At 38.7% G+C, this 27,204-nt stretch overlaps 1 protein-coding gene across 1 annotated transcript in view; it reads left to right on the top strand.

Moving 5' to 3' along the window:
- Nucleotides 1-27,204, top strand: part of PCDH15 (protocadherin related 15) — a 1,730,880-nt gene that overhangs the window by 1,478,585 nt on the left and 225,091 nt on the right. The window lies entirely within an intron of this gene.

The following is a 27,204-nucleotide window of genomic DNA, read 5'->3' as shown; positions in this document are numbered from 1 at the left end:
AGTTTCAGCTCTGTAGCATGTCCAGAACCATACACAAAAAGATTATTTGTATTAGTGCAATTATAGATCTGGAATATGGCTTCTCGCTTTTCACACCTTGCTGGTTTAATAGCAGGCATTTTTTGGGGTTCTTTGGAGTCAGGAAAAACATCTGAACTTGTGTATAGTGGTAGTGTACACAAGTTCAGATGTTTTGCCTGCCTCCAAAAACCCCCAAAAAATGCCTGCAACAACACACCTGGGCGTTTTTTTTTTGGCGCTAGCGTTTTTTTGGGCATTTTTTTGGGTTCTTTTGAGGCAGGCAAAACATCTGAACTTGTGTATAGTGGTATATATAGTATATATAGCATGTACAGAACCATAAAAAAAAAGATTGTTTGTATTAGTGCAATTATAGATCTGGAATATGGCTTCTCGCTTTTCACACCTTGCCGGTTTAATAGCAGGCATTTTTTTGGGTTCTTTGGAGTCAGGAAAAACATCTGAACTTGTGTATAGTGGTACTGTACACAAGTTCAGATGTTTTGCCTACCTCCAAAGAACCCAAAAAAATGCCCAAAAAAACGCTAGCGCCAAAAACAAAAACGCCCAGGTGCGTTGTTGCAGGCATTTTTTGGGGGTTTTTGGAGGCAGGCAAAACATCTGAACTTGTGTACAGTACCACTATACACAAGTTCAGATGTTTTTCCTGACTCCAAAGAACCCAAAAAAATGCCTGCTATTAAACCGGCAAGGTGTGAAAAGCGAGAAGCCATATTCCAGATCTATAAGTGACAAAATACAAACAATCTTTTTTTTATGGTTCTGGACATGCTACAGAGCTGAAACTTCACAGGTACACTTTTTAGACCCCCCAGATACTAAATCTCTCTCTTTTTTTTTTTTTTCAATAATTGGCTTTTTTATCAAAAATGACAATTTTTAAGAACTTTTTTTGTGTGATTAATAGTCCCTGGGGCATGACCCAGAACCCTAGGCACTTTTTAGGGGCATTTATTGGGTTTTAGGGCTTTAAAATTGTGTTTTTTGATTACCGAAGTTTGGGTCCCATTGATTTCAATGGGGTTCTGAAATCTGGGCCGAACTTTCCGGTAGTTCGGATGTTCTTGGCCGAACCAAACTTTTCAAAAGTTCGATCATCCCTACTCACGAGTAGAAGGAACAATGGATTCAATAAAATTTCAGCAAATTTCGGATGGTAACTTGATGCCATCTGTGAAAAAGCTGAAGTTAAAGAGAGGATGGCTTCTGCAAATGGATAATGATCCTAAACACACCTCAAAATCCACGAGAGATACATCAAGCGGCGTAAACTGAAGGTTTTGCCATGGCCTTCACAATCTCCTGACCTCAACATAATTGAAAATCTATGGATAGACCTTAAAAGAGCAGTGCGTGACAGACAACCCAGAAATCTCAAAGAACTGGAAGACTTTTGTAAGGAAGAATGGGCAAAGATACCTCAAACAAGAATTGAAAGACTCTTGGCTGGCTACAAAAAGCGTTTACAAGCTGTGATACTTGCCAAAGGGGGCAGTACAAGATATTAACTCTGCAGGGTGCCCAAACTTTTGCAGACACCATTTTTTTGTTTTCTGTAATTTTGAAAGTGTAAAAAATGGAAATAAAATCTAACTTTTGTTGACATATTATAAGAATGTCTAATCTGTAATTTGATGCCTTTTGGAGATTTTTCCATCTTTCTTGGCTTCTTTATGCACATTAATACAAATTTTTACCTGGGGTGCCCAAACTTTCGATCACCACTGTATTCATAAGAAGGCTCCATGGTCACTATCTTTTCCCTTAAAGATCGTTGTTATCCTCCCACATAGGCACTAACAAACATTGCTCTGTTCTCTAACTCTGTCAGTCCTGCAGGCACTCTGACAAGAAATGTAAGTCTTCCAAAATTAGTCAGCATGATCTGCCACAGTCTCATTTAGTATAACAGTTATCATTTCCAGGTTTGCTTTTATGTTGGAGTCTTCATCCTTGAATCAAATTTAGTTTAATGTAATTAATGCAGCATAATCTGCCACAGTCTAATTTAGTATATTTCAAATGTTCTAAGAGGCTGTTGGAAAAATACCACCCATAGTCTCACACAGATTGTTTATGTAAGTCTTGGTAACTTCAGTACTGTGTTTAGGTTTGTTTCAGCCCAGGCATTCTTATCCATTATTAGCTTATTATCAGCACTATACTTCATTAAAACTATAATGTCTTTCATATTCAGTTTATGACAGGAACAGAAAAATGTAAAGTGTTGGGCAAATCCAAAAGGGTTTTGCCTGGGACTATGGCATTCCCTTGTCTGGGCAGCCATCAGAAATTTCGGGGCTCCTTACACAGCTTTAGGCCTGCCCCCCTGACTTAACCACCAACATTCCCCAGGGTCCCCCCACTGGCCATCCGACCAAGTCCTTCAGTGCCCCCGCTTTTATTTTAACACTCTTATAACTTAATGTATAAAAATTAAAAGTGTATTCAAGTCATCAGTGCTTGCATGCTCATTTATTCAGTAAAGAGCTGGCCCAATCCAGCAAAGAAACATCCCATATATTCAGCATAGAGATAGCCCAATCCAGCAGAGACATCCCCATATATTCAGCAAAGAGACAGTGCAATCCAGCAAAGAGACTGCCCTATCCAGCAAAGAGACTGCCCAGCCTAGCAAAACAACAGCCCAGTCAAGCAAAGAGACAGCTCAGTTCAGCAAAGAGACTACCCAATATAGTAAAGAAACAGCTCAGTCCAGCAAAGAGACAGCCCCATCCAGCAAAGAAACAGCTCAATCCAGCAAAGAGACAGCCCAGTCCAGCAAAGAGACAATTTAGCCCAACAAAGAGACAGCCCAATCAAGCAAAGAAAGTGCCCAGTCCAGAAAAGAGACTACCAAATCCAGCAAATAGACTGCCTAATCCAGCAAAGAGACAGCCCCATATAGCAATTGTTAAAAGAAGGCACATTCAACACACACAGCCAGGTCCTGCTAGTGGGCATCTCTACACCTTTCAGATGGAACACCCCCTTCTAGGACACACAGACACAGACACTGGAGCCAGCAAAGAGACTGGATGCCACGATCTGCAGGCTATGGCAATTTAAAAAAAAAAACGAGCCAAGTGAACTCTTTTTTCTTTTTTGTGTGCCACATTGCCAGTGTAGTAATTTCCTGTGTGAGACAAGTACATGGCAGTCCTGGCCTCTTCCATATCTGGGACTGTCCTATACTTGTCTCACACAGGAGATTACTACACTAGCACTTCGGCACCCGAAAATGTCCACTTGGCTGGGGAAAGTTTTTTTTTTTTTAATTGCTACAGCCTGCCTATTGCAGTGCCCAGTCTCTTCTCTCTGAACCCCTACATGTGTATGGGATGTCCCCCCCTGATGGCGGACCTGCTGTCATTATACATTGTAGTTCACTGGCAGTTCAGAAACACCCTCATTTCTGACAAGAACAAATGAAGAACGTATTGCTTGTTGCTTTTTGTTTTGTATTTAATGTTCACTTGAAAGGGTTCAATGAACACAATTTAGGACTTGACTTTCTAAAAGAAAATAGGCTGTTTACTTTGTTAGGGAATTTTAAGTTTGCAAGAAAATGTTCCCTCAACTTAGTAAATGTGGTACAAATTCACTTTGCAAAGAACACCTAATCACACGCAAGGAGAAAAAAAGAAAATTGAAATTTTGCTTGCACATGATTGGATGATGGAAATAAGCAGAGCTTCACCTTTATCTTTAATCTAAGGGAAAATTTCCTTGTAAAGTGAACAGCCGCTTTGGTTCATTGGCTACACACCAGCTCTAATCCAAAAATGTAATTTTGGAATTTTTCTTAAAGTAAAGCACAATAATTTTCTTACAGTAATACACAATCATTCCATTAAAGCCAATTTGTCTTTAGTAAATCAACCCCTATAGTTCTCATTGGATACACCCCAGCTCTAATGATCTATTTAAAATAACAAGAAAGCTGGAGTTAGGCTTTAAAATTATATAATAGTCTTGTTTTCTTTTCTTTAAAATAACAAAAATGTTATACTTACCTGCTCTGTGCAATAGTTTGGCACAGAGCAGCCCAGATCCTTCTCTTTTAGGGTCCCAGGTCGGCATTCCTTGCCCCTCCCTTCTGCCGGGTGCCCTCAAAGCAAGTAGCTTGCTGTGGGGGCCCCCAAGCAGGCATGCTTCTGACCCGCAGCTCTCTGTGTCCATTCACACATGGAGCCACGATTCAGCCACACCCCCTCTGTCTCCAATGGCCAAAAGCCAATCAGGAGAGCGAGTCTCCAGAGAGACAAGGCTCTCGTGGACATCATTGGATCAAGAGGGGGCTCAGGTAAGTATTAGGGGGGCTAGGGGGCTGCTGCACATAGAATGCATGAAGGTAAAAAAAAAAATGTGTGCCCTTACAACCACTTTCATTCGAAAAATGTAAGATGTGATTTAAAAAAAAAAAGCTGTACCAATTGTTAGCTTTCAATTGTCTGACTTTGCATAATAGCAAAAACATGTCTACGGTTTGTGTGTAACTGTACCTCATTACAGCTTGCAGTCTGATAAAATAATTACCAATCATGAACTAAACTGCTAATTTGGCAGAGTTTTCATGCTGCTTGCTACAGGGTGAGCAACATAAAGTCTTTTTATTTTCCCAAAATGTTTGTATAAAGCAAGATATTTTTGTGAAATTTTAACATTTAGTTACAATGCATTGTATTCAATTGGAAATTAAAATTCAAGTAGTTTCTAGTTTAAAAGATGCAGTGGGCTTTAAATGATTACTGGAAGATACAAAAGCTAATTTCTACTACTCAGGTCCACAGTTAGGCTCATTACTTTACCACATTTATTGCACCAAAACACAAATAATGATAAAAATGTGGGGGGGGGGGGGCACAAATACAGAGAACAACTATGTAGATTTGTTTAAGAAACTCTCACCTAAGCAGCTTTGTGATTGAAATTCAGATTTTCTTCTTTGGTGAAATTTCACTGATGCCAAAGTTGCTAGTTCTGTTGCAAAATTAGTTTATAATAAATCCCTTGCTTATCTCTATTTATGACCAGAACAGCTTTTACATTTATGTGAAGTCAGGTAAATCATTCTGTTGATTGCAAAGAAAAATGATCACACATCAGTTAGACTCTTTTACATACATTATATATTTGTATGAAATAAATATACATTAGAGTTCAATCAATAAAGATACATTGAAGAAACTCAGGTTTGGTGCCGCATGTATATGGTTTATCCAGCATGGATAGTGTTTAGCGTGTTGGGATGGCAGGCTTGATTTATGACCTACATACATAAGCAACTCCCTAGAAAGTGCATATACATTTAAAATCAAGTTGCACGGGACTATAATTCATAATTTGTACATATTTTTTAAACTGATATGTACATTTACTGAGTGATGGAGTTTACCATTTTACAATTTAAAAATAAAAAATCTTTACATTTTCCAGCATTTGGCTGAGGTGCATTATCAAAAAGTAATAATTATTCTGATTTAATGAATTTTAAATATGATTCTATATAAAATATTAATGGATAAATGCATTTAAATCACTCCATAATGATATAAAATATTCAACAAGATTATGAATTTTAAAATTATAGAAGAACTAAGAGGAAGTATTGAACTTATTAAAGTCATTATTAAATTCATGTGGAAATGTTGTCATTTGGTACAGTTCTAACTAACTAATATGATACAACAGAGGAAGGTGAGCTAAATGACATGACAGCACAAGAGTAAGAATTATTTTCTACTCAGTGCTTCTTTTGTGTATGTCTTGCCTTTCCTTGCAGAAAAACTGCATTGTCATTTTTTTTTTAGTAAAATAAAGTTATAAGCAAAAAATAAAACTGGATTTTATCCATAGTAGGAATGTTTAACATGTAAAAGAAAATTTAAGGTTGGCCACTCAACCAAAGAAATCACCTTTATTAGAAATCTTCATTAAAAAATATCTTCACAACGAGGATATACAGCATATACACTAATGCGTTTTTTTGTTAATTCAGTGCTTAATCATAGCTTATAAATCTATGTCGTTTTTTTCCCACAAATAGAGAATTTTTTGGTGGTATTTGATCACCACTGCATTTTTTGTTTTATGTAATATAAACAAAAAAAAAAAGAAAAACAACAATTTTGAAAAAAAATATAGATGTTTTTTACTTTCTGCTATAAAACATATCCAATAAAAAGATTTAAAATAATTTTACAGATCTTCATAAATTTAGATCAAACTGTATTCTGCTACATGTTTTTGGTAATAAAAATCCCAATAAGCATATATTGATTGGTTTATGTGATTGGTATAGTGTCTAAAAACTATGGTTTACCTTTATGGATTTTTTTTATTTATTAATCATTTTTATACTGGTAATGGTGGTGATCATCAGGACTGCAATATTGCTGTCGACAATCAGACATAACACACAGGTCTTATTTCCAGATGAGAGGCCAATTGTTTTGGTGGTAGTGGTGGAAGCAGGTACCTCTCTCAAGCATCTGTCAAGCACCTTTTCCTGCGTTAATTGCACAATTTATATGGACTGTATATTAAATTTATTTATTATTCTTATGTATTTATTGTGATTGTGATTGGCACATTGTCACTTTAATATTGCATTTCAAGCACTTAAGTTGTGAGGATTGTATGTATTTTGCACTTTGGACACAGAGTCACCTTTATGCTCTTTTTGGCCGGTTTTAATTGACTGGCATGTGATTTAATTAATTAGCACTGTACAGTTTGTTTTGAAATTTTGATTACTTTGCAGTGGTAAGCTTAGTTGGTACAGCAGCTTTTTGTCACACTTTATATTTATTTATCATTTAATAGTTTGCTCTCATATATTTATTTTAGCACAATCAGACACTAACTTACACTTCTGATACTTTGCGGGATCCAGTGATACTAATACAGTGATCAATGCTAAACATATGCACTGTCACTGTACTAATGACATTGGCTGGGAAAGGGTTAAACATCTAGGGCGGTCAAAAGGTTAACTGTGTGCCTAGCCAATGTTTCTGTGTATTGTATGTGCTGTTTATACTAGGGGAAGAGATGGATTCTAGTCCCTGCATTGCAGGAACAGAGAATCCATCCCTTCCCCCTGTCAGAACTTCAATCTGCCTTGATTACATTTCCTGTTCTGTGTTGCTTACTGATGATCAGTAGGTGCTGGAGGACATCAAGTGCCCAACATCCGCAGATCGGCTTCTGCTGTGAAGAATCACAGCAGAGGTGGCCTGCCAGCAGCACGCACATGCCCCCTGCAGGCAGAAGTGCAGGATCACGTGTGTATATACGTGATCTTGCGCAGAGCTGCTGCCCTGCCGCCGCCCTGTAGCAGTAAAAGTTGTATTTGGGCAGTCAGCAAGTGGTTAAGCTATGAATAAGTGATGAATTAGTGTGAAAAACATTAGCTGTACAGTATATGCTGCATCCCATCATTGTGAAGATGTTTTTTAATGAAGATGAATTCTTTGGACATTGTTGTTGATGGCTCAGGGGGAGGCTATTGATGATTGGCACCAGTCCCCTACCCCTATCTTTAATATGATGCATAATACTAACTTCACCAAGGGCTTTATATCTATAAGTGTTATGCTATGTTGCATGTTAACTTTCTTGATAGGTACCTCCTTAAGGTAAGGAACTACTGGGCAGCTGATATAGGTCCCTTTGAGGAAGATTGATTGGTGGAAGCCCTGCAGAGTGTCCAAGAGAGCTCCCTTAATTTGAACCACAAACATATGCAACTCTAAATTATCTTCAGGTTATACTAAACTCAGAAAAAACGATTTAAGATAGGTGTTATAGATAGTCTCCTGTGTGGTAAATGCAGCAGAAATAACAGGGATTAAATTCACCCACTATTGCATTGTCTGAAACGACATCTATGTTGGACAGGGATTATTCACACATTAAATACAGTATTTCAAGTGTTCATCTGACATTATCCCAAACAATGCATCTTAGGGATTCTAAATGACCTTTAACCACATAAATTCACAAAAGAGGCTATGGCTAGAGCCTCTTTTCAGTCATGTAGATTGATTCTATCTCATTGGAAATTGGTAGATCTGCCCAAACACAAGCAATTAATATTTATATGTAAGATACCCTTAGAATAAAAAAAAGAAAAAAAATTATCAGCACAGGGGCTGCCTTGATAAATTATAAAAATATGTGCTCTTTGGTTTGATACACCAGGTCTTAGCCCCTTAGATCTGGTAACTAATAGACTTTTTTTTACCTTGCCTTACTTAGTTGTGCCTGTGCTTGATCGTACTGGCCAAATATTTTACTTTGTAGATCGTGAAAGGTATTACTCCCACGGGGGGTTTGGTAATATATGCTACCTGTCACACTAATCTATGTTTGTACCATGGAACTGAATAAATTGTCCTTTGTTAAAGCAGAGTTCCAGCTGTTTTTGTGATTAATAAAAGTCAGCAGCTACAAAGAATGTAGCTGCTGATTTTTATTAAAAACACTCTCACCTGTTTCAAGGTCAAGCAATGCGGCTACCCGAAGCCTCGCTCCTCTTCCTCTCCTCTCCTGGCATCACTAGTGTGGGCACCCGGCTGTGACAGCTATCGGCTTCACAGCCTTCACTGTCCTGAACAATCTTCTGGGACCTGTGATGTGTCCCAGAAGATTGCAGGGAGGGAGGGGGAGAGGAGAACTTCTGCTTGAGCCACCTAAGTGGGAGTGGGTACTGGTCAAAACTAGGTACCCGCTCCGCTCCAAAAAAATGACATGCCAAATGTGGCATGTCAGGAGTCAGGAGTATTTAAATAGGAAATTCCACTTTTGGGTGGAACTCCACTTTAAATACTGCTTTGATGCTTACTGTATATGCATGATGCTTGCTTTGGAATTTTAATCTTTGTCTTTAATAAATACTTTCTCTGATTTATTTTTTTATTTTTTCCAACAAGAAAGGGAATGTGATGTGTTGGTCCATGTGGCCAGCTGTAGTCTACTGTATACTAGTATATACTGTACATATGTACACACATTACTACAGGTACAAAAAGATGTATTAAAGTGTGATGCTATCTTTTTTCTGTATTGTGGGATAAAAGCATCATACCAATGCACTTCAACAAGAAATGGTTCTGTCTTCCAAAAGGAACAACGAGGCATTATAAATTAAAAAAATAAAAACAGATTTATTTGAACAGCAACTTATAGGTAAACCTACATAACATTGTCATCCCATTAATAAAGTCTTGAACAAGTATAAATAAAAAATCTTATTTAAAACTTTTTTTGTAGAATACTTCATTGGGCCTTTCTGGGCTACTTTGGAGGATAGATTGTCTTTTTATTTGTTGGTTTGGAAGACTTTTCAGCTGCCTCTTTAGGCACAGGGCTGTAGCATACATAGTTACATAGTTACATAGTTACATAGTTACATAGTTACATAGTTACATAGTAGTTGAGGTTGAATAAAGACAATAGTCCATCCAGTTCAACCTGTGGAGGTGTGTGTGGCCGTAATCATTTCCCATACCCCTGAATGTTATGATCCTTGAAATGTACGTCCAAGAGTCTTTTAAAAGTAGCCATACTTCCTGCAGTTACTACCATTTGTGGTAGAGAATTCCACAGTCTTGTAGCCCTGAAAAGAACCCACTGCGTAGCCTGAGGTTGAAATGCTTTTCCTCTAATCGCATTGTATGGCCTTGGGTCCTTATTCATTCCTTGTGACTTAATAGTTTTTTTTCTATGCTGAGATCACCGTTGAGGTATTTATAAATCAGTATCATGTCCCCTCTCATGCGTCTCCTCTCCATGGAGAATAAATCAAGCACTTGTAAGCGCTCTTCATAATTAAGGTCCTCTAAACCCCTAATCAGTTTAGTTGCCCTTCTCTGGACTCTTTAAAGCTCCAACACATCCCTTCTGAGGACCGGCGACCAGAACTGGACAGAACACTCCAGATGTGGTCGGACCAGTGTTTTATAAAGTGGGAGGATTATAGTTTTATCTCTGGAATACATCCCCTTCCTTATGCATGCTAATATTTGCCGGCTTTGGTAGCTAAAGCTTGGCATTGCATGCTATTGCTAAGTCTATCTTCTACTAAAGACCCCCAGATCTTTCTCCATTTTTGATTCCCCCAGAGTTTCACCCCCTAAAGTGTATTGTGCTTTTATGTTTTTAATTCCCAAATGCAATACCCTTCACTTCTCCACATTACCCCTATAAAAGAGCTGTTACAATCAAAACAGCTCAGAGTGCGGGAAGCGTCCGGAGAAGCAGGAACTTCTTTTTTTTTTTTTTCTATTTTTCGGGCGGACTGGTGACTGATCATAGGGGGACACTATTTTTTTATTTTTTAATAAAGGACTTTTTCAAAACTGGCTTTTGTCTTCATTTTTTTTGTACACTTTTTTGATGAATGGGTAGGGTACAATGTACCCGATATCCATTCACATAGGGTGGGGGGGGGGCACTATTTTTTTATTTTTTAATAAAGGACTTTTCCAAAATTGGCTTTTGTCTTCATTTTTTGTACACTTTTTTGGTGAATGGGTAGGGGTACAATGTACCCAATATCCATTCACATGGGGGGATGGGATCTGGGGGCCAGCCAGGCTGTGTGCTAGAATAAGGGTCTGGTATGCATTTTAGGGGGAACCCCATACCAGACCTGAGGGGCCTGGTATAGACTGGGGGGTGACCCCGCGTTATTTTTTTCAGCAATATTGACATAAACTGAAGGGCCTATATATATATATATATATATATATATAACTTTGTGGTATGCATTGTATCTGATCTCCACAAACTGTAAAAAGCAAAAGTCTCTCTCCCTGCCAGCAATGTATTTATTAACTATAGAATTCCACTTAAAAATCACTTGCTGGCCAAGGGATTTGAACCCACAACCCTGCAATTAGCGAAGTGTTCTACCAGCTACGCCACTGCCAAGCACGCTTAGGTTGAACACACTTTCCCTGCCTAACTAACTAACTAACTAACTAACTAACTAACTAACTAACTCCTATCTCAACCTACACATAGTGGATGAGATAAAAGTTAGGAAGAGTGTGTTCAGCTTAACAGTGGCATAGATGGTAGAATACGAGGCTTGCAATGACATGGCTGTGGGGTTTGAATCCCCGGCAAGTAGGTAATTTATTGAAATCAGAGGTCAGAGTCAATGATAATGCAGGAAACTCAAAGTTCCCACGAAGAAGCCCATTTATTCATCATTCGAACAAGCGAACAGTCAATGTTCGAGTCGAACTTACGTTCAACTCGAAGCTCATCCCTATCAGGCACCAGTAACAAAGTGAAACTCCTAAAAGTTTAAAATGGAGTACAGGTTTGCTTTATTTTCTAGAAATAACCCACAAAAGGTTATTTTATTTTTAATTTTAAAAAGGAAAACCCTAAATGACCAAACGTCCTTCTTTTCCCCCGTTCTCCTTTCTCCTTACCCCCACATTAATTAATATAAAAAATAAAAAAATATAAAGCAAAGTAGAAAGCATACCAGATACCATACTTGCATTAACCACTTCTGGACTGGGCCTTTTTCTGACACTTTTTGTTTACAAGTTAAAATCATTTTTTTTTGCTACAAAATTACTTAGAACACCCAAACATTATATATGATTTTTAATAGAGGTACTAGAGAATAAAATGGATATTGTTGCAATATTTTTAATCACATTGTATTTGCGCAGCGGTCTTGCGAACACAATATTTTTGGAAGAAATACACTTTTTGAATTGAAAAATAAGAAAACAGTAAAGTTAGCCCAATTTTTTCTATAATGTAAAAGATAATGTTATGCTGAGTAAATTGATATCCAACATGTCATGCTTCAAAATTGCGGATGCTCGTGGAGTGGCGACAAACATTGGTACTTAAAAATCCCCATAGGCGACACCTTAAAAATGTATACAGGTTACCAGTTTAGAGTTACAGAGGAGGTCTAGGGCTCAAATGATTGCTCTTGCTCTAACGATTGCGCGATACTTCACATGTGTGGTTTGAACACCGTTTACATATGTGGGCGCAACTTGCATATGCGTTCTCTTCTGCGTGCGAGCTAATGGGGACGGCGATTTAACTTTTTTTCCTATTTATTTTGTCTTTTATTTTTTATTTTTACACTGTTTTTAATTTTTTTTTATTTTTTGATCATTTGTATTCCTATTACAAGGAATGTAAACATCCCTTGTAATAGAAATATGCATGACAGGACCTCTTTAATGTGAGATCTGGGTCAAAAAGACCTCACATCTCTCATCTACACTAAAAAAGAAAAGAAAAAGTCATTTTTTCATGATGGAAAAAAATGGGCTCTTCAAATCCATTGCTAGGAAGCGACGTATGATGTCGCTCCGGTCTTCCAAGGCCATAGAGTGGAGTGGGGGCCATCTTGCCCTCACTCAACTTCCTGCCTGCAAGGAGAGCGGAGATCAATCTGCTGCCATAATCCCAGTATTTAATGTCAAAGTACCGATGTAAATGCACGGTGGGCGGTCCGTAAGTGGTTAAATGGCATAATATATGAGTAATTATATATAATTTGGCACTCAAGTTGAAACATCCTTTGCAATATACAGTATCTGAAAATTAACAATTAGATAGTATACAATCTCTACCAATGACAAACCAAAATTGCTTTGATTGCTTCATTGACACATTTATTTTATAGAAATAATACTGTATATGGTCAGATTTAGCCTTATAGTAAGGAAAAGAGTTTCTTACTGCATCTGGGATTCAATGTCATAAGTGACAACAGACCTCTGCTGTTTGTAGTACAGAAAAAGACTTCATATTTTCTACATGAAAAATTCTTTGAACTGATCTGTAGAGACAGATTAGGGTGATGTCTAGTGAAAGGTAATTAAGCACAACAGTGACCGTTTATTTAAAAACAGATTAGCACAGCGGTCTGCATTAAGTATTTTCCCATTATTTCATACCGCTTTTTCTGTTCTTCATACCTGGGGGAAGTTTTAAATACTTAAGACGATTAGTTTTTGTTCTCAGTTCATGTAATCATATTAAATAAAAAAAAAAAAAGAATAAATAAAGAAGTTCTTAGCAGAAGCATTTTTGAGCTTCAAAGCTTTCACTGTACTTTGATTCCTAAACTTAAAAAAAGTTCAAAATAAATAGAAATTCTTAGCTTCACTACACTTTACCACTAATTAAAGATGATGAACTAGAAATCCTAGCCTTTCCTATAGATTCTAACCTAATTATTACTTAATAACAAGTCTTACCCATCATTTAATCAATGCCAGTAAATACAAGTGCAAACACCGGAACCTCTGTCATTCATAATTCATTGTTCAAATAATACATTGCTCAAATGAAAAATCTTTAGAAAAAAAAGATCAAATATTTATCCAGATTTAGAAAGCAGAAAATATGTATTTAATATTCAGTTCTTGTTGAACTTTCCCTATCTTAAAACCATTTGCATACGATAATTAGTTTTTACATTGTTACATTGTTTTTAATGAGTATGTTTGTCTGCTTTATAGCTGAGGATACTAGTGACTTCAACGCTAGATGATATAGAGATGAAAGCTGTTATTTGGTATGTGAACATAAGCGTAGTAATTTCTTTGTTATGGTGATGTAACTATTCTGGATATTGAACTTACCAGCCCTTGTAAAGTGTATGCAGGGACCACAGGACATACTGTATAGCACTGGTGGTCAACTTCCTTGACATTGGATCAATAACGTGGCCTCCAACTGCTCTTAATCTATATACCGCATTTCTTTTTCATTAACGTCACTAGCCTGTGAGGCTCTGGGGGGCGAGCGCGCGCCGCCCCCGGCGCGCTCCCGCGCGGTCACGGACCACCCCACGCATGTGACCGGTGGACCCGATGTCCGCCGGTCACTCTGCGATCGTCGGGGGAGAGGGAGAAAGGCAGGCAGGCTGTGTAAACAAGCCGCCTGTCATTCTCCCCTGTGTAGAAACACTGATCATACAGTTCTACTATGTAGGACCGTTGATCAGTGTTCCTACAGCTCAAGCCACAGCCAATCACAGTTAGAATAAAGCCCCTAGGGACACACACAGCCCCTCCCTCTCAAATAAAGTTAACCCCTTCACTGCCAGTGTAATTTTACAGTAACAGTGCATATATATAGCACTGATTACTGTAGAAATGTCACTGGTAACCCCAAAAGTGTCAAAAATGTCAGTCAAGGGTCCGATCTGTCCGCCCCAATGTCACAGTACCGCAAAAAAATCGCAGATCGCCGCCATTACGCGTTAAAAAAAAACAACAAAAATGACAAAAATCTTTCCCTTTGTTAGTAAACGCGATAACTTTTGCGCAAACCAATCAAAATACGCATTTTGCAATTTTTTTTTACCAAACATATGTAGCATAAAACAAATTGGCCGAAAATGTTAAAAAATTTAGATTTTTACTTTTTTTGGGGGGGGGAATTTCATATAAAAAAATGTGAAAAATATTGTTATTTTTGCAAAATTGACGCTTTCTTTGTTTATAGCGCGTGATCAAAACATCGCACAGGTGATCAAATACCACCAAAAGAAAGCTCTGTTCATGGGAAAAAAAGGACTTCAAATTCGTTTAGGTACAGCGTCGCACGACCGCGCAATTGTCCGTTAAAGTCACGTAGTGCCGAATCGCAAAATACCCCCTGGTCTTTTAGCAGCCAAATCCTCCGGGGCTTAAGTGGTTAAAGGAAAAATTAGAAAGAATTTTTTTGTAGAACAAAATTGGTATGCTTGCTTGCGTATTACACAACACTTAACCAAGCCATTTCAAACATCTATATTATGATATATTCATTGAAGGTGCCAACCCATTGAGCGTACCTAACCACTAACTGCTGCCCCTTTAAATGTGAACCACATTAAACTATAGAACCAAAATAAAGTAAGGCGCTGTTAGAAAAAATGTATATATTCCTAAGTGCAAAGTGCTTATACAACAAATGTGTGTGTGATAATCAACTCTGTGTGATTATCATGCATCACTAATGATGAATAAAAAAATTTGAAAATGCAGTGTGCTAGTGATAACACCATTCTAAAAAACTTGTTACAGCAAAAAGTTGATAACTCAAACAAATGCATCAAATATATTATAGTGCAAATAAATATAAATTTGTGTGCTCCTCTTCAAATAATGAAGTATTTCATCACGCGAATGAACAAACTTGTTCGCTCACCAGAGTCCCCACGTCCAAGGGATCTTATCAAGGATATGGGTGTCCAAGCAGCCAGAGATCCTTTCCAAACACGCTCTGTACACTTCCAGGCACAAACCCCACTCGGGTAACTGATAGCATATATATGAGGGTAAAGAAACACAAAATGATTGTGCTATACCGTTTATTTGACTCTTTCAACAAAAATTATAAATATGCTTACATAGACAGTGCCTAGACCAGCAGCACCCTGTGACTTGTCTATAACATCTATATTATGCACTGATTCAGTTGAGCAGGTTTTTGTTTTATTTAGTTTCTTCTCACTATAGCCTTATTGGTTATAATTCATAGTTCCATAGTTGGTAAGGTTCAATAAGACCCTGGTCCATCTGGTTCCACCTCAGTGTGTGTTTATCTCACTGCCATTCTCAATATCCCTGTACATTGTGTTCACTAAGAAACTCATCTAAAAGTTTTGTTGACGTTATCTACACTCCTCGCTGACACCACCAACGGCGGAAGGGAGTTCCTCAGTCTTACCCTTTGAACAGTAAAGAATCCTTTATGCAACTTAAGACTTAACTACTTCTCATCCAACTTCATTGTGTGGCCGTATGCCTTCTTCAGAGACCTTGTATTAAATATAGTGATATAAGCACCATTTAAAGGTTTGTATTTTGCAATCATATCCCATCTTAACCAGTTCAGCTTTTTGGATGTACTAAGTAAGTCCAAAGAGTGAGCCTTCAATCACAACTTCAAAGTAAAAGTTATGTGGCAGCTCCATAGCTTCTGATCACTTTCACAGAGCTGGCAGCACGGTGAAACCCCCCCCCCCCCCGTCCCCCCTTCAGAGATTCTCACATAAATATTTATAGAGATGTTCTAAAACACAAAACACAATAATGAGTACAAAATATATAGATATAGAAAAAGTACACATATGCATTCAATATATTGGAGTATGATCTGCACCATAAGATGAAACTAACCAGACTCGAGCAGGACACTCCACATACAGAGATCAGCCCATGAAATATTTTTAAAACCAATGAGTGAAAAAGCGTCTGACTTAAAGGTGAGCCAGGGCTTCAATGGATTATATAGGCAGTCATGGCTTTAGAATAAGCCAATCAGTGTTTAATTGAGGGAGTTCTGTGGCAGCAGCCAATAATGGCAGAGGTGATGGGAGGGCACCAAAAACACCCCCGGGGCCGAGGGTGCCCCACGCAGCCATAAAGAAGAGAAGAAGCATTGCGCCGCATCATCCGCCCACTGGCACATGATGTGGCTATGAGGGGCGAAAAGGGGGGGAGCATCCGGGACGGTGACCATTCACATGCTTCTCCTCTTCTTTGTGGCCACCGTGAATGGAAGCCGAGTCAGAGACAAGATGTAACAAAGTTAGCACATGTATAAGAAGCATATTACACAAAAACACAGCAACAACAAAGAATAGGCGTTTAGATGTGAGGAGCACTTGTATCCAGCCTGGCCAATCACACAGCAGATGCACATCACAGTCCCATATTTTATAATCACTAATACATTGCAGATCTACATTGGTTGTGAACAAAAAAAAAAAAAAAAGAGGGGGGGGGGAAGGTGTGTTGAAAGGGAAGGGGGGATGCTATACAAAGGGGATAACAGACTCATTGGGCCCATAAATAAGTAAATAGACATATCAGCCACCATTAACTTTCCCAGCCCCCTGATTGGAACCCATCCAAGAAGGGCTTGAAAGATATGGCCTCATTGAGGCCCGGTAGTTTGGTGGCATTGAGCCTAAAGTTCCACAGCAGCTCACATTGAAGGAGGGCCTTGTTCCAGTCCCCTCCACATAAGCTTGGGTGGACCTGATCCAGCACTAAAAAGCAAATGCAGGGGAAATGTCCTAAGTGAATATTTTCAACATGGCTCAAAGTGGCAGTTCCTCCTTGCAAGATTGCATACTCAAAATTAGCCTATAGGCCCTCCTTCAGAGTTCATATTTGGTTTTACCGACATAAAATCCAGAGCACTCACGCGTGAGAAGGTACACTACCCCTTTTGTCTTGCAATTGGCAAAGTGTTTTGGGATTTATTTTTCCCCATTAGGTAATACAATGTTTTTGGCTGTATTGATGTAGCAGCAGTATTTTCAGCCTCCACATCTAAAGGTGCCCGGATATTTACATGGATCTCTCTGAGCATTTCCCCTGTATTCACTCTGTACCAGACTATCCTTTATAGATCTGGCTCATCGAGCTCATGTGAGCAAGTGCCAATATTTTCTGACAATGTTTGTAACCTGTTTATGTTGGTTGGAATACCCAGTGATGATGCAGATGGGTGTAATGGAGTTATCATGTGTCTTGTTTGAATTAAATAGGAGCTCATGTCATGTTTTTTTTTAGTAGCTTTATTGTAAGCCTTTTCAGACATGAGGATGAAGATCCCTGTGCAGGGAGCCTCTCTCTTAACTTGTCTGCTTCCTGTTTAAAGGAACTGTCAAGTGAGCAGTTTCGTCTTAGTCTGAGATACTACCTGAATGTTATAGACTGTACTAGAGGCTTCGGATAAGAGCTGCTGGCATGGAGGATCAAATTTACAGCTGTAGGTTTACGGTAAAGAGTACTCTTTAGGTATCCATTATCATTTTTATTAATCTCCATATCAAGAAATAATATGGAGTTCCTGCTGTAGTTCATAGTAAACCTACAGTTGAACTCAATGAGATTAAGTGTCTTTAGAAAGTTCTCTAGTAATGCAGATTTATCATCCCAGACTAAGAAAACATTGTCAATATATCTGTACCAGAGGATCACATGATCCATGAAACTAGCCAGTATGTTAACAACAAATCCAACAACATATGCTTCCATTCCCCCAAGTACAAGTTGGTGTAAGAGGGGACACAGTACATGTCCATAGCCACCCCCTGTACCTGGAGGAAATGGGAGCCGTTGAAGGAAAAATAACTGTGATGAAGAATGAAATGTAGGGACTCTAATATAAACTCCATCATGGGTCCATCATGGAGGCTCCCTTGAGTGAGGATTTGCTGATACATGCGAGACCTATATCATGGGGAATCCAGCTGTATAATGCTTTGATGTCAATCACTACCAAGTATGCATCCTGAGATTCATGTAAATCTTCAAAAATTTAGAGACGATGGATTGGATCACGTATGTAGGAGGGCAGACTAATCACAAATGGTCTTAAATAGTTATCCACAAGAATGCTTACATTCTCCAGTATCCAGTAGTCTTTTATAATGGCTCCCCACACAACGCTTCTGCTGCTCTGCTCCACTCTAATAATCCTTCTCTCTGCTCTGGTGATTCCCTTACACAGCTCTAGCATCCCTCAAGCCACTGTCAGTCCACTTCAGCATCTCTAACACTGCTGTCACACTGCTCCAGTGTCCCTCACACTGTTATCACGCCGCTTCAGCATCAGCTCCAATCCCATATGGCAGCTCAGGCTTTCCTTCCACTTCCAGAATGCTAGAGAGGAAGTTCAATTCAAATTCTTCTTTTTTTTACAGCAATTTATAGCAGTCCAGTTCCTTTTTAATAAAATATGCTACCCTGTAAAATTATTTTAGAGACCACACTGCTGAAGAACGAATGAAAGAACTTATGTCCTTGACCATATAAAAAGATAAGCGCATCAAACATTGTTATCTTACCTTTGAAGTAATTTGAATTGTTGGTTTATAATAGCTGTTTGCAAATAAATAGGTAAATGACCCAAAATTAAATTGCTTGCTTTGTTAGACAAACAGTATTCAATATTGACAACCGTGTCCACATTGCTAGTTTACTGAGAAATTACCAAGTGCAGAATCACCAATCCTTAAACCTAAAGGAACAACTTCTTTTGTCAAACAAAATAATGGCTGCAGCATGGTGGTATAAGTCTTCCAAAGAAAGACTGAAAACCAGTTGGTGAGTAAACTTAAAGGCATCCACAAAAGTTATGATATATCACCCTTGGACTGGCCTTTCCTACTATTATAACTTTTGCAGGTGTATGAAAACAGTGTGCATTTCATTCACATTTAGTTTATATTGCTTCTGTCCTTGCAGCAATATATATTTAACATAGTAGAATCTGTGATGTACCTAGATAATGGCTGGAAACAATATGTATCTACCAATATGCCTGTTCGCAATTGAGGCTCCAAGGGTTTTGTGACATGTGCAAGTCTGCAGTCAAGTAATGTTCTATGAGTGATTTGCATTAAGAACATGTTGTTTTCCTTTGTCATCTACAAGTGAAGAAACAGATACACACTGCAAGACTTGTGGTTTCTTTTATTTGCTACCTCGACCTTAGTTGGTTGTTAGGGTTTTCAAAGGTTTTAAACTGCAGGTATTCACATATTCTCCAAACATATCTCTGCAGACAGTACAGAGGTGACAGTGCTCAGCTTTTTAGTAAGGTCAAGCTGCCAAGTACATATCTCAAGATAAGGAGGATGAGCGTGGCATACTCATATTAATACTGTAGTACTGAAGAAGATAAATATATCCGCTATTCTGGCACCAAATTGCATGTAAGCACTGCTTATCTTCTGTGCAAGTGTTTATCCTGATAAATGTGTTCAGCGGGCTAGAATCAGATAATGTTAGTCAAGTAATAACACATGTCCTAGAGTTTAATATAGTTCTTTTACCTCAAAGCCTGTGAAAGCTGTAAAGAGTGAAAACATTTTGAGTCCATAACAAGTAATTTATATTTAAGCATGTTCAAGATTAGCATGCTACTTCATTTTTAAAAATTTAGAACTGACAGAAAATGCATAAGTAAAATAAGTCTTGCACATGAACAGCTAGTAATTTTTCTGTGGATGCATTTTTGTATGAATACATATTTTCCCCTTGTTTTCACTTTCAGTTATAGGTGTGTTGTGGCATTACTTGTGTAATACGTGAAGAACTGAGTTTTAGATGGACACGCAATAATTTGAATTCAGCAGTATTTTCTGGTTCATATATTGAACAGAGATTGTGTAACTTCTAGAAAAATAAACAACTTCAGCATGCAGGCAACACTCTTCTCAGTGAAGAGATACTTTATCAATTTACAGACAGATTTACAGTTTCTTATATCTGTAGTGACTCACGTAGCTTCTGTTTTCCTAAGTGACATAACAGATATTCTTCTGTATTTAGGTGACCAAGTGATTTAAACTTATGGCTATTTTCTGTATTTTGTGGGGCACACACATTCTTCAGTGTTCATATAGCCAAGATATTCTGCCATTCTGATGCATTGCCTTAAATACATGCACGGACTGAGCTGTGCAGTCACATCACAGCAATCATATTGGAAGGGTCAGAACACACATTGTGCTTGCAAGTTACTAGACCCACCCAAAAATTAAGAAGATATGTAGAAATAAGTATGGTGATGGACACTATACTGTATGTACCACATTCCTAATAAGTGATTTAGAAAAAAGACAACATGGAAAGACATGGGGCTTTTTGCTGAGATGCATACACCTAACTTCTTATAAAAAACACAAATTTATTTGTTTACACTAAAACATATGAAGATAAGTACAGGTAGAAAGCTGAATAAAATCGAATTCCAAAAAAAATGTACATATATAAAGTAAAAGCAAGTCTGGCTCTTATCCTTAGTCTGGATGCTCAGAAAGCATTCGATCGACTAAGCTGGTCATTTATGCTTGCTATGCTATCACCCTATGGCTTTACAGGTCTTTTCCTCCAAGCTTTGACGGCCTTATATTCCCACCCGACTTCTCAGGTATGATGGCCTCTTTTATGTTGCAGTCTTTCTCCCTGAGCAATGACACCAGGCAAGAATGCCCAATTATTGCCTTTACTTTTTATCCTCTGTTTGGAACCTCTTGCCGAGTCTATTCGCTCCCAACCTGACATTTAGGAGAGGGAGTACAAGCTGTCCATGTTTGCCGGTGACATTTTTCTACCTTTAACCCATCCCCACGTCTCTCTTCCCTCCCTACATACCATCCTGACAGCTATTGGTACCTTATTAGGTTTTAAAATAAACGCAACAAAAACTGAGGCTCTTCCTCTGCATTTTCTTCTGCCTCTACTTACTACCCTTCAACAGAACTTTCTTTATTGCTGGTGCTCTGACACCCTCAAATATTTTGGTGTTTATCTGACTCCCTCTTATTCCACTCTTTATCAGGCTAATTTCTCTCCTATTTGTGGGTATTAATCATCTATTGAAACAATGGACAATGTATCCCATATTACATTTAGGATGAATCAATGTCTTAAAAATGTCCATCCTGCCAAAACCCTTGTATTTGTTTGAAACATTAACAGTGCCTATCCAAATAAAGCAACTTAAACTACTTCAGAGAGCCTTCCTAAATTTCATTTGGCGTAATGCCTCACACCATATAGCTAGTTCAGTGGTTCATGCCTTGCAATCTAGAGGGGGATAATAAAATGATGAATATCAGCAAGGAAAGAAAAGACATTTAGTAGTCTGTATAGCAGAAGAATCAAGGAAATAAAGTACTTGCCATGGAATTTAAACTTGGGTGTATGTCCTCGTAAGACCAGACCAGTAAAAACACCACTGAATCCGCTCTAATTTTAATTGGTGTCTGTATAAATGCCCCCCTACCATTTTTATTGTGATCTGTTAGCCAAAACTGATTGGTGTGGTGTAGGTGCACCACTGGGCCCGTCCTTAAAGCATGCACACATCATATAATCTAAGGGGATAAAAGTGGGTGAGTCAGTAATGAACAATGAGCTGGTGTTCTGGTGGATCATTGACAAATAACAGCAAGTAATATTAATCTGCATCTTCTAGAGTTCGCAAGATACTTTCTTGTATAAAAAAAGGTATAGATTTAGGAAAGACATACAGTACTTGGGTTGCTATACATGGCATTAGTAAGACCTCACCTTGAATATGTAGAGTATCATTTGCCACTTTTATCCACATAGAATACATTGGAGGAGCAGGGTAGATCTATTTCTGTTCCTCATCTAGCCAGCCCAGTATACATTCCTTTGGGTCAGGTGGTAATTTAGTGGAAAATATTGTATTAATGGTATCCACAATAAGTTTCCAATATCTAAAAATCTTGGGTCATTTCCATAGCATAAGCAGCAAAGTGCCTGCTTTTTAGGTCCTGTGTATAATAAAAAGTTTCGCAAGCTATGTCACATGAAGGGATACCTATAATATGTTTTTAAGGATATTGGTCCAGTTAGCATCAGTTAGGAAACCAACTTCAGTTTGCCAATGTTTCCAACATTTAAGAACCAACTTGCTCAAGGCTTTCTGCATTAGCAATCTATAAGTTGTCAAAATGTGTCCCCTTTTTGGCATTGAAAAAGCCTTTGGTTAAGTAAAAAAATAATCAGTTATCGCTTTAATACAAGTTTTAACTTGTACTTGTACAGCATGACTGTAGGTGTTGAAAAAAAAAAAACATTTGTTTGACAACCGATATTCCACTCTTAGAGTTAGAGAATCTTTAAGGACCTTGTCAATTATATTTTTTGTGAACATAAACAAGCCCCTGTGCAGTCCAATTATCAAAACCCTATAGTTTTAAGAGTTCCGGCTAGTTTAGGTTATTGAATAAAAAGGGTGTATGTTGTGTAGCCCATGTACTGAAAATGAGATTCAATTCTGTTCCACAATTTATCTATCATGCATAAGGAAGGGTGGTTGTTATCTATCCTAAATGTAACTGCTTCCAGGTAATCGACTAAAGGATCCATAGGAAATGCACCCAGGAGGACCACTTTCCTTGTGCATGTTCCATCCAAATCGATGCTGACCTAGAGGCCAGAAAATATAAGAAAGAGTTGGACTCTTTGGAATCGTGCAATACTTCCAATTTATTACGTGAATTGTATTTTTTTTTCCATGTTAATGTGCAGAAAAAAGTATCACTTTTTTTTTATTTTTATTGTTATTTACTGGGAGCATTGTGTAAAACATATAGTAGTTGTGGAGGCCATATCTTTTTAATTAGATTAACTCGCCCTACTACAGAAAGTCAAAGTTTACACCAGCTTGCGGATTTATGTTTAAACTTGGCAAGTAAAGGCATGAGGTTAAAAGTTACATACTTTGAGATGTCTGCATGGATAATATTACCTAGGTAGACAAAGGATTCCACTATTTTGATCTGGCAAGTGATAGGTTGAAGGGGACCTGGAAGAGGATCAATAGGCAATACATTAGACTTATTCCAGTTGATAGTAAAGCCTATATATGACACAAAAATCTTAACCAATAATATCAGCCTCCTTAAGTGAGGTACTTGTATTACCAAAAAAACTAGCAAGACCTCATCTGCATATAGAGCTTGTTTCTATTTTGACACTCTTATTTTAAAGCAGGATCATCCTGAATAGCTGCAGCAAATGGGTCGATAGCTAAGACAAATAGAAGAAAAAGGAAACTGGCAGCCTTGTATACTTCATCTATACACTGTACGTACTGTATAGTGAATGGTTCTGACAATGCTGTTAACTTTGAAAGGGAAGTGGCACTTTGAAAGGGAATTTGCTACAGGACTTTGAAGTTGAAATTTCAAATGATAAAGAATACCCAATCATGTGCTTGTACATGAATGGGCGATGGAAGTTAGCAGAGCTTCACCTTTTTGGAAAATCCCCTTGCAAAGTGCAACTTTCTTTGCAAGGTGAAGAGTCTATTTGCCGCTAGTAAATCAACTCCATTATTTCCTAGTTCCATGCCCAGGGAAAATGTTTTCTTCTGTTCTAAAACAGCAGTAAAAGCAAGGGACTTTATAGCCTTCCACACTCTATCCCAAACAAAATAAAAAAAGGATAGGTTCCTACTGTATATAGGCATACAAACCACAACAAACTGTTCTTTGGTTCTTGTTCAGCTGTTAATCTTTGTCCAGTGAAAACTCTCTTTTTTCACATAAATTAAAGTGGCTCGAAAGCCTTAAGGTTTTCTTACCCTAATGCATTCTATGTGCTGCTCCCTCCAAGAACCCAACCCCCCTCATTTTCTTACCTAAGCCTAATCCGATCCAGCAATGTGCACAAGCCTCATTGGGCATATTGATAGCAGCAGGATCCATTGGCTCCCGCTGCTGTCAATCAAACCCTGTGACATGGGAGCGGGAGGCAGGCCTAAGTCCCACTGTCTATATCAACGGACACAGCAGCAGAACTCAGGAGCGAGCCCTCACCGGTGCCCCCAGGAGAAGTCACTTTCTGTGGGGGCACACGATGAAGAAGAGGGGCTTGGAGCACTGGTGGGGAACCCCAGAAGAGGAGGATTAGGGCTGCTCTGTGCAAAACGATTGCACAGAGCAGGTAAGTATAGGCATGTTTGTTATTTTTATAAAAAACAAAAAAAAAAGTTTACAACCACTTTAACCATTAACTTCCGATCACTGTAGAAAAGCAGCCAGACTGCTGCTTCCTGAGGGTGAATATGTAGACTCTCTCTGGGTTAATGCACGCTCTTTAAGGTGTGCAGTGGCATGCCTTGCGACTGCTTTGTCTTTTTAACACAGCGGATCAAAGATTGTAGTCAAGGGCCAATGTGCTTTCTCTGACCAAATACAGTGATCATACTTCTTAACAAAGGCTGTATAATGCAGACTTTGCTGTATTTCCACTGACAGCGATCAGTGTTTTGTGCTTGGCACTGGCTGGTGATCAGGGACACTGGCTGGCTGCATCAATGGTATTCCTGAGCACTGCCACACCATTGACAATGTAACCATGCCAGTGCAGCCAGTAACACTGTTCCTGATTGTTAGCACACCAGTGCAGAAAACAACAGTGTCCCTGATTGCTGCCACCTCAGTACAGTGTCACCAGAGCCAGTGCAGCTAGAAATATGCCTGATCCTGATAGTCTCCACACTTGTGTAGTGTTGCCTCTGCCTGCCATCTGTACTAACCCCGGCTGGTTATTGACAATGTTTTTGCCTGCCTCTAAACTGACCCATCTGTACATCCCACTAATTATGTTACTGTGAGACATCAGTCCCAGCCATGCCTTGAAGACAACTGCACTCCTGGAACTACAGGTATACAATTTATTTTGTTCATACTTTGTTCAGCCCCCTTTACTTCCTGTCCAAGGAAAACGGCATTCCTTGGGCAGCCATGTACCAATGGACTAGGCTCACTTGGCATATTTGTACAGGGACTATTACAGGTGACAATAAACTAAGCAATATTCCCTGACCACTCATAGAGAGGGGAGCATTACAGTACACTGTTTTTACATGATGTTGGTTGATTTCTGTGATACACAAGAAATAATGTCTGGTACAAAATCAATCTAAATATTGAAAAAGTCTCACACGTGGCAGGATTAGTAGAAAAAAAAAAAAACACAATATTTTTTTTTTCTGCTATAAAACATATCCAATTAAAAAAAATGCTAACATTTAATTTTTTCATAAATTTAGACCAAAATTTGCTATTTATTTTTGGTAAAAAAAAAATAGTGTCACCTGATGTAAATCCATGATCAGTAACGCCGCCTGACGCACACGCTGACCCAAAAAAAAAAAACTCTGCTAGCGTTGAACACTTCCCGCGGTCTGCCTATTCATGGTTTGACAGTTCTTACATAGGGAATGGGTGGGGCCACTTCAGTGATGTCTCCGTGTGGTCCCACCCCCTCGTTAATGTCATGGACTGGTGCATGCTGGGTCAGTGACATCACGAGGGATGGGGATGCCAGGTGACTGCCCATTCCCTGTATAAGGAACTGTCAAACCACAAATAGGCAGACCACGGGAAGTGTTCAACGAGAGTGGAACTTTTTTTTTCTTTTTAGGTCAGCGGGTGCGGCGTGAGTGACGATGAATTTACATCAGGGAACACTATTTTTTTATTTTTATTTTTGATCAAAGGACTTGTCAAAAACTGTCTCAGGTGTTTATTTTTTTCATACATATTGTTGGTGAATGGGTAGGGGTACTATGCACCTGAAACCTTTTAAACATTGGGGGGCTTGAATCTGGGGGCCCCCTTGGAGTCCATCTGTGGTAAATTCAGTTGATTGGACATGATTTGGAAAGGCAAAGACATGTCTATATAAGGTCCCACAGTTAACAGGGCCTGTCAGAGCACAAACCAAGCCATGAAGTCCAAGGCATTGTCTGTAGACCTCGGAGACAGGATTGTATGGATGCACAGATCTGGGGAAGGGTACAGAAACATTTCTGCAGCATTGAAGGTCCCAATGAGCACAGTGGCCTCCATCATCCATAAATGAAAGAAGTTTGGAACCATCAGCCAAACTGAGTGATTGAGGGAGAAGGGCCTTAGTCAGGGAGGTGACCAAGAACCAGTTGGTCACTCTGACAGAGCTCAAGTGTTTCTCTGTGGAGAGAGGAGAACCTTCCAGAAGAACAACCATTTCTGCAGCACTCCACCATTCAGGCCTGTATGGTAGAGGGGCCAGATGGAAGCCACTCCTCAGTAAAAGACAATTGACAGCCCACCTAGAGTTTGCCAAAAGGCACCTGAAGGACTCTCATACCATAAAAACTTTCCCCAATCAGTGCGCAGCATTGCAGGGTATTCGTGCGGGTGAACACCCTGCAAATTTGGGTGTTTGGCAAACGACCGAACAGGCAAATGTTCGGCCTGAACTCATGCTCGGGCCGAACGGTCCATCCTTAGCCCTGAATTTTGGGCACCTCTATGCATCTTAGCATCAAATTTTCACACATGTGGTATACCATAGAAACTTGTGTTTTGGGGTGTAATTGTAAGTATGCCCATGCTGTGTGTGAGAAATAATTTGTTAAAATTACAACTTTGTGAAATAAAATAAAATCTTTCTTACTTTTTATTTTTTTTTTTACATTTTATTTACATTTTTTTTAAAAAGTGATAAAAATGACACCCTAAAAACATTCAAATTGCTTCTACCTAAATACCTTGGAGTGTCTACTTTACAAAAATGGGTAATTTTTGGGATCTTTGTAGTGTCCTGGCAAATT

This window comes from Pelophylax lessonae (assembly GCF_965119305.1).
Source record: "Pelophylax lessonae genome assembly, chromosome: 9".
In the NCBI taxonomy this organism is placed as follows: Eukaryota; Metazoa; Chordata; class Amphibia; order Anura; family Ranidae; genus Pelophylax; species Pelophylax lessonae.
Note: the sequence above shows the minus strand (reverse complement) of the source record. Positions and strands in the feature narration are given on the sequence as shown.